The following is a 7,431-nucleotide window of genomic DNA, read 5'->3' on the forward strand; positions in this document are numbered from 1 at the left end:
TTTCTTATGATTATTATTCTTCTCCTCTTCCTCCTCTTCCTTTTATAAGGTGTGAGGTCCGATGGCACCAAGCTTCTGCCCTGCCTGGACCATGATACTCCTCCACCTCCCTCTGACCTCAACCAACTCCTTCCATTATCCAACCACCCCGAGCTTACTGATATCCCACGTCACATAATCCTCCCATCTGAAATGCAGTGGGCCTCTTTTCCTCTTACCTTGCTCCCTCAACCTATCGGCTCTCTTTGCCGTTCTCTCTTCCCCCATCCGCACCGAGTGTCCAGCCCATCTCATCCGGCATTTCACCAATCACCCAGTCAAGCTTATCTGCATGCCAATCTCCTCCCTCAGTTAATCCAACATTTTTCTATCCACCCTCTTCACTCCCGCAATCCTCCTGACCCAGCTGTTTTCACAAAACTGCAGCCTCTGTTGGTGTCTCTCTGTCAGTGCTACCGTCTCCAGGCCATAAAGGTAGGCTGGTGTTACACACGACATCAGAACCTTCCCTTTCAATTTCCTTGCTCTCTTTATGTCTGCCATTACTCTCTCCCACTCTTTTCCATGCATTCACACCCACCTGATTCCTCCTCTGCACCTCTGCCTCGGAATTACCGTCTCCGGTCACTGTTCCTGCCAGATATTCAAACCTATTTCCCTGCCTGATCTCCTTCTCCTTTAAGCTAATATTCATTTATTTTCTCTGCTGCCCGACCCACATCACCTCCGTCTTCTCTTCTCCATACTCATCTTCAGGCCATGTTTCTCAAATTCCTCATTCCACTCCCCCAGTACTTCCTGCATCTCCCAGCCACTCTCCACCACAACAGCCAGATCATCCGCATACAACATCCTCCCGATATGACCCCTCAAGCTCACCTTCCTTATTACCAGCTCCTTCACCATAATAAACATGATTGGGCTGAGAGAGAGCTTCTCTGCCAAAAAAAACCCGATTTGACACTGAACTCAGACATCCCATGACCAACCAACACTCTTCCCTTCGTATCCTTTTACAGCCCTTCCACAAACTTAACTTCTGCTTATGGCGGTCCCACCCATCTCAGTGTTGGCACAGTGTCGCAGACCTTCTCCAAGTCCACAAATCCCTATACTATCTCACCTTGCACCTCCAATCTGTTCTTCACCATTTTTCTCAGCATGAACATCCCATCTGCCATCCCTCTACCCTTTCAAAACCATCGCTGCTCTTCTTTGATCTCCATCTTCACACTCTTCCTTATCTTCCTGTACAGAATCCTCTGCAATACCTTCGTGACGTGACTTGGGAGCGTAATGCCCCTGTACTTACCTGGATCTTGAACATCTCCTTTCCCCTTCCATATCAGCACAATTGACCCTGTCCTCCACTCCTCTGGAATTGAACCCTCTCACAAACATATATTCAACGGCCTCTTTGTCCAAGTGCCTCCAATTTCTCCCACTGCAATTATCATTTCTGTGCACACCTCATCATTGTTTGTTCTTCAATGCCTACCACACTTCCTCCTCTGTGATCTCCACCAAATCCACTTTCCCCTGTACATGACACTCTATGTAGCTCCAGCTCACCGTTGCTTCCTTCCTGGTTCAACAGCTCATTGAAATATCCTTCTAAACACCTTCAACACCGCCTCCTTCTCTGTCACTAGCTCCCACCACCATCCTTACTCACCTGCCTCCCACTCCACCCTTCACGTCATTACCATCCTAATCCCTGTCATGAACCAATTTATATATCATCTTCCTCCTACCATCCTCTTCCAACTTGTTGTACACCTCCTCTTCCATATCATTCTTCACCTTATCCACAGCTCTCCTTGCTGATTTCTTCTTCTGCCCATGCAGGTGTAGCAACTCTGCTTCCAGCTGCCTCTCTCTATCCTTGATTTTTTTTCTCCAAACCTCCTTCCTTTCATCAACTGCCTACGCTACCTCCTCCGTCTACCATACCTGACTTCTATGCCTCGACGATGCACCCTTTCCTGATGTCCTTCCACACAAAGGTTCTGCAATTCCCCTGAATGCCTCTCCATACTTCTTCCACTCCTCCTCCAAACCTTCCACTTCTTCGCTAAGTTGATCACACCTGGCCCTCATGCTCTTCTTGGACTCCATGATGATGCTTCCCCAGCACTTCCCCCACCTAATAATCTTCGAACCTCTGCTCTTAACCTCCCTCCTTTTCTCCATCCATACCACAAACACCACAGGCCTGTGCTGGGTGGTATAACGTGCTCTCCCGCCACTGACGTACAATCCTTAACCCTCCACAACTGTTGCTTCCTCACCACCACCAAATCCAGTTCTGTTCCATGTTGTCCACTCCGATAGTTAATCTTGTTGCTTTCCCGCTTTTGAAAGAATGAACCAACTATGGCCATCCCATTCCTCGCTACCAGCTACACCAGCTCTTGACCCTCTCTATTCCTTGTTCCCCAACCAAATTTACCAAAACATTCCTCTTCACCCTGCTCCCTTCCTGCAATCCCTTCCTTCCGCTACTCCCATGCGCGCATTAAAGTCCCCCCCACAATGCACAGCGTCGCATCCAGCCCGACCATTCCCATCATACTCTCCAGTGTGTCCCTAAATTCCTGCTTCTCCGCCATAGTCCTTCCACTTTGAGGCCCATATACCGACAACACGCACCATTTGCCTCTGTACCACCAACCATGCTGTAACTCTCCGTCCTTCGCATCTTTTCACTCTGACCACTTACTTGCTGATCTCTTCCGATACTATTATTGTCACGCCATTACTCTTTCCATCCCCACCCGTGTGTGCCTGCGAGACCAACAGTTATTCAAAGCTGCAATCCCTTCCTGTAAGCCTGTCTATCCTTACCTCCTCCTTTATATGATTCTAACTTCCCCTTACTTGATAACCTCTGTCCATCCCAACTGGGCTTTTTGAGCTGAGCCCGTGGCCACTTGTACGATGCTCAAGGCACTGGTTGCTCCACACTGCAGAGGGAGGGGGACGGATTGCTGACCCCCCTTTGTTGCCTCATTCCTTGCAGCATCTGTTTTTCGCTTGCTCTTTTTGTTCTTCACATCCCACCCTCTGAGTCCTCCACTCTTTGTGGGTACATCAGGTCCTCGGCATTAGGTAAATTTTTGTGTCTTGTGTCTGTTTTTTTAAGTGCTTGTCGGGAGTTGTGCCCTTGTGGAGATATAAATTTGTGTAGTTATTTCTTTCTTTCTTTCTTTCTTTCTTGTTGCTGTCATTGTTGGTGGTTTATTGAAATTCCAGTGTTTAAATTGGCTTGTGGAGATGTTTCTTTCTTTTCTGTCATTGAGGATAATAATTTGGGAAAGGAGATTGCACGGAGTTCCCACACATGGTAACATCCACCCAATCACCGTTCGGCCATTTTTTGCCATTGCCATCCTTGGCTTGGAGTCACTCATGCGATACTTGCCATTGGGAGCAAGGATTTGAACCTTGTTCATGGGGGAAAACATAAATTATATTTGGATGATCAAAAAGTCAATTCTCCAACTTGATCATCACCATGATGCCACTGCTCCATGAACTTCACTGGGATCCCTAATAAGCTCATGCAGCATTTTAACAGCTATAATGATGGACTCATTGCCGCAGTCAGTGGTGGGGAGCTCAATCCCACAGATAGCGGTGGGAGCACACTCTGGTTTTGTGACGATGACCTTGCCATTGTGGCCTTCAAACGTAGTGGATGCCCAGTAGGGGTTGTAATGGAGCTTAATGGCCAGTGACGTCATGAAGACTCCCAGTTTGAAGACGCCCAACTCACTTTTTTAATCTTTTATTTCCCACAAATTGGAGCTCTCCTGTTTTGCGATATCCATTGCATTGGACAATGCATCCATATGTTGGGTTTTATTTATTTATTTTTTCTGATGTAACCCCTGGCAACTCAGCTGCATCATTTTTTCTGGGAGCACAGCAATGCCGCCGATGCATTTCCCCCCGTTACCTATAAGCGGGAACTCATTTTGTCGACCTTGAACCAATGACAGGCTGCGTCAACCCACCTGGTGTTAATTGAATGGCACGGCAGGGGCTTGAACTCAAGACCCGAAGACCTTAAACCAGCCATCTTTACCGTTAAGCTAACACCAGGCCCGTGTAACGGGTGACGCTTGTTGTTGACAGGTCGTGCGGTAATGCGACTCGATCCGTGGTATTACTGTACGCAACTAGAGGGTTGACATACACATATGAGGGTACTCACAAGTATATATATATATATATATATATATATATATATATATATATATATATATATATATATATATATATATATATATATATATATATAGGATTTTGCTTTCATCAATATAGCACGTGTGTATCACGTGTGAGGTTGCAGCGGAAAGCGAATCATTGGTTGACCACTTAGTGGCTAACTTCCCCTGATGTGGGTTTAGTAACTGCATTACCAAGACCAGCGGAGTACCCATCCCATGGCAATCTTGTTCCGAGGGTGCAACACATTCTTCTGAGACATCCTTTTGTCTGGGCGGTGTATAAGCAACGGACCGCTGCTTTGATCGTTCCAGAAAATAAAACAAATAACCTGGGTACATGAAGCAAAACCATGCGTATTGCTTATGTCCATTACAGTACAGCGTGGTTATATCGTTCAGATAATTACTATTGCACCCACTCTCTCCCCCACAGGTAGAAAATGACAAGGTGGGCGCAGGTATAAAAACCCCAGACACCGTTCACTCAGACTGTTGTTGATCTCATGCACTCGTCCATCCTTTTCAAAACCATTCACACCGTTTGTGCGCATTTCTCCGTGACATACACTTCTTACCATATTGTGCACTCATCCTCCGAAGAATGTCTCGCAGTTCCATTACACACACGCACAATTTATATGACAGCAAAATTTGATTATTTATTTAGTTACCGAAGCATATTGTAAAGGTCTTGGGTTTTTGTCAACCACTTGTGACACTCTCTATCATTACGCCCTCGGGATCACCGAACCTTCTCAAGTTAGGGCTGATTTGAAACTGTAGGTGCAAACGATCATGTGACCCGGTTCACACCTAAACCCAGCGGTTGTTGCTATGCTGGCGGGATCTTCCCGCCAAGATGTCTGAACGAGATGGCATCCTCACGCTTTTCTTTAACGATTTAATGGGAAGAATAATTGAGGTGGCAATTTACACAAGCACACGTATGTTCAAGAAATTGTAATTCTCGAGACTGGAGGCACAACTCTGACGGAAGACCACCTGTAACATGCACCTTTCTGTGTGATAACCTGCTCTACGATGGCCACAGATCCGGACACGTGGAGGTGATTTGGTCAGGAATGATAGAATGGCAAAATAATAAAGTACAATGCTGGGACAAGAGTAAAAGGGAAGGGTGGAGAATGTGAATTTGTAGTCGAGTTCAACTTCTTCTCTGAAATAAAAGATTCTATTGTCCGTAGGTGACAATTTTAATCTCGTGAAACATTTCAGTGATTTTTGAGTAGGGTTGGCGTCATGAATTCAAAGAAAGCAAATGTGTTTCGGAGGATTTAAAGATGTAATTAATGTAATTTGTTTTTCATTTCTTCTGGCAAAAAGATTAAGAAACATATTGGATCTGAGGCAGGAAAACAAGGTTTTTTATTATTTTTTTTGACCAGGTGGTTTTTGGCTGCAGAAGAAACCTGCGAAGCGTGAGATAAGTACATACACTTGTAGATGACAAGAGTGCCGAAACAGTTATGACTATATTCCACTGCATACATGACGGATGTACTCGCAGCTATCTATCAATGTGTTTGAGGTGCGTGTGTATGGACATATTTGCAATGATTGAAGTTCTTCAACCTGAACAAATGCCATGACGATACCGTCACGACGACTCGATGACTGTAAACCCAGAAGGGCCTTTAACAGTGTGAAGATGTCAAAGTCAAATGCTGCCACCAAGCAGACGAAAAGCAAAGTTACTGACTAGTTTTGCCCTTATTTGGGCTCGTCAGGGCAACTCATCGCTGTTCCATCCACTTAGTGACTTTGAGACATCATGACGGTATCGTCACGGCGTTTGTCCACGTCGGAGAATTTCAGTAATTGCATCTGTTGAACTCCTGACTATGTATATATATACACACACACATATATATACACACACACATATATATACACACACACATATATATATACACTGCTCCCATGCCCTTCGAGCTGAAGAAAGTTGCATAAAGCAACCAAGAAAAGCTACAAAGGTAAGCACTTTGCTGTTTCAAGCTCCACTTGAGTTCCTTTCCAGCTGCAGACATTCACAAGTAGTACATACAATCATACATGTATGTGTCTTGGAGCATTGTGAGTATTATCATTCATGCAATGTTTTGAGCCCACCCCACCCCCCTTTGTTTGCTATAAATATGTACACAGATCTACCATTTGTGTACATATTTATTACCTCCACCATGGAAGGTGAAGGAGTTTATGTTTTTCATAACTGTTTGCTGATTTCCAAAAAAAAATAATCCCCTTTCTGTCTGTCTGTTTTTTTTGTTTGTCTGTTTGTTACTTACTAAATCTAAAGATTTCGTAAGTATATTGATGACTTCCGTTTCTGTTTGTTTGTTTGTGTGTTTGTTTGTTTGTTTGTAAGCACGATAACGCGAGAACGGAAGGAGCTACCAATGTCAAATTACACCACGTGATCCAGGAGGGTGATGGCTAGTGCTGATTAGATTTTGGTCAAAATCGGTCAAAGGTCAAGGTCATAGTGAGGTCAAACATCCAAAGCATTCGATTTTTGATGGTTTGGTACAGAATCATCATAGAAACTTCTGGTTTGCATCGCTACTTTCTCTAGAGACAGCTTTTATTAGACAAGGTCAGAGGTCAAGTTGACGATTTCGTAAGTACCAGTCTATGACTGCTTGTTTGTTTGTTCGTGTGCAGAATATCTGAAAAAGTTGTGGGTGGATCCGGATGAAATGTGGACAGGTTGGGTGCGTGACAAGGATGAACTCATTTGATTTTGGTGAAGATCCGGATCCACTACTAGAAGTTTTTTTAAGTGATTCTTCACCATTGAGAGATAGCGCTAAACTAATATATAGCACGATATCTCAAAAAGTTTTTGACATATTTGGTTGAAACGTTTACAGGTTTGGGTGTGTCAGGTCAGGTCAGGTATGGGAGCATGTGCCAGAACAGCGCGTCGCTGCGTCCACTTTCCGCCGGTACTCCAGGGGCCTCCGTCTGGCCATCCCCCAGGCAGATGCCAGGCCCATCCCCATCTCCTTGAGATGATGGTCAACCTGCTGCAACCATGAGGCACGTGGTCGGCCCACTGGCCTCCTCCACTCATGAGACTCCCTCGCTGAGAGAATCTGGTGAGCAGGATCAGCGTCAGGAAAACGAGCCACATGTCCATACAGCCGCAGCTGACGCTCACGGACTATGCAGG

General features: G+C 45.2%; 1 protein-coding gene across 3 annotated transcripts in view; it reads left to right on the forward strand.

Annotated features, from left to right (window-relative positions):
• The window catches only part of LOC147020746 (insulin-like growth factor 1 receptor), a 252,796-nt gene that overhangs the window by 88,225 nt on the left and 157,140 nt on the right, over positions 1 to 7,431 (forward strand). The window lies entirely within an intron of this gene.

The sequence above is a fragment of the Eptatretus burgeri genome, chromosome 9, assembly GCF_056783735.1.
Source record: "Eptatretus burgeri isolate ZD-2024b chromosome 9, Ebu_testis_v1, whole genome shotgun sequence".
Lineage (NCBI taxonomy): Eukaryota > Metazoa > Chordata > Myxini > Myxiniformes > Myxinidae > Eptatretus > Eptatretus burgeri.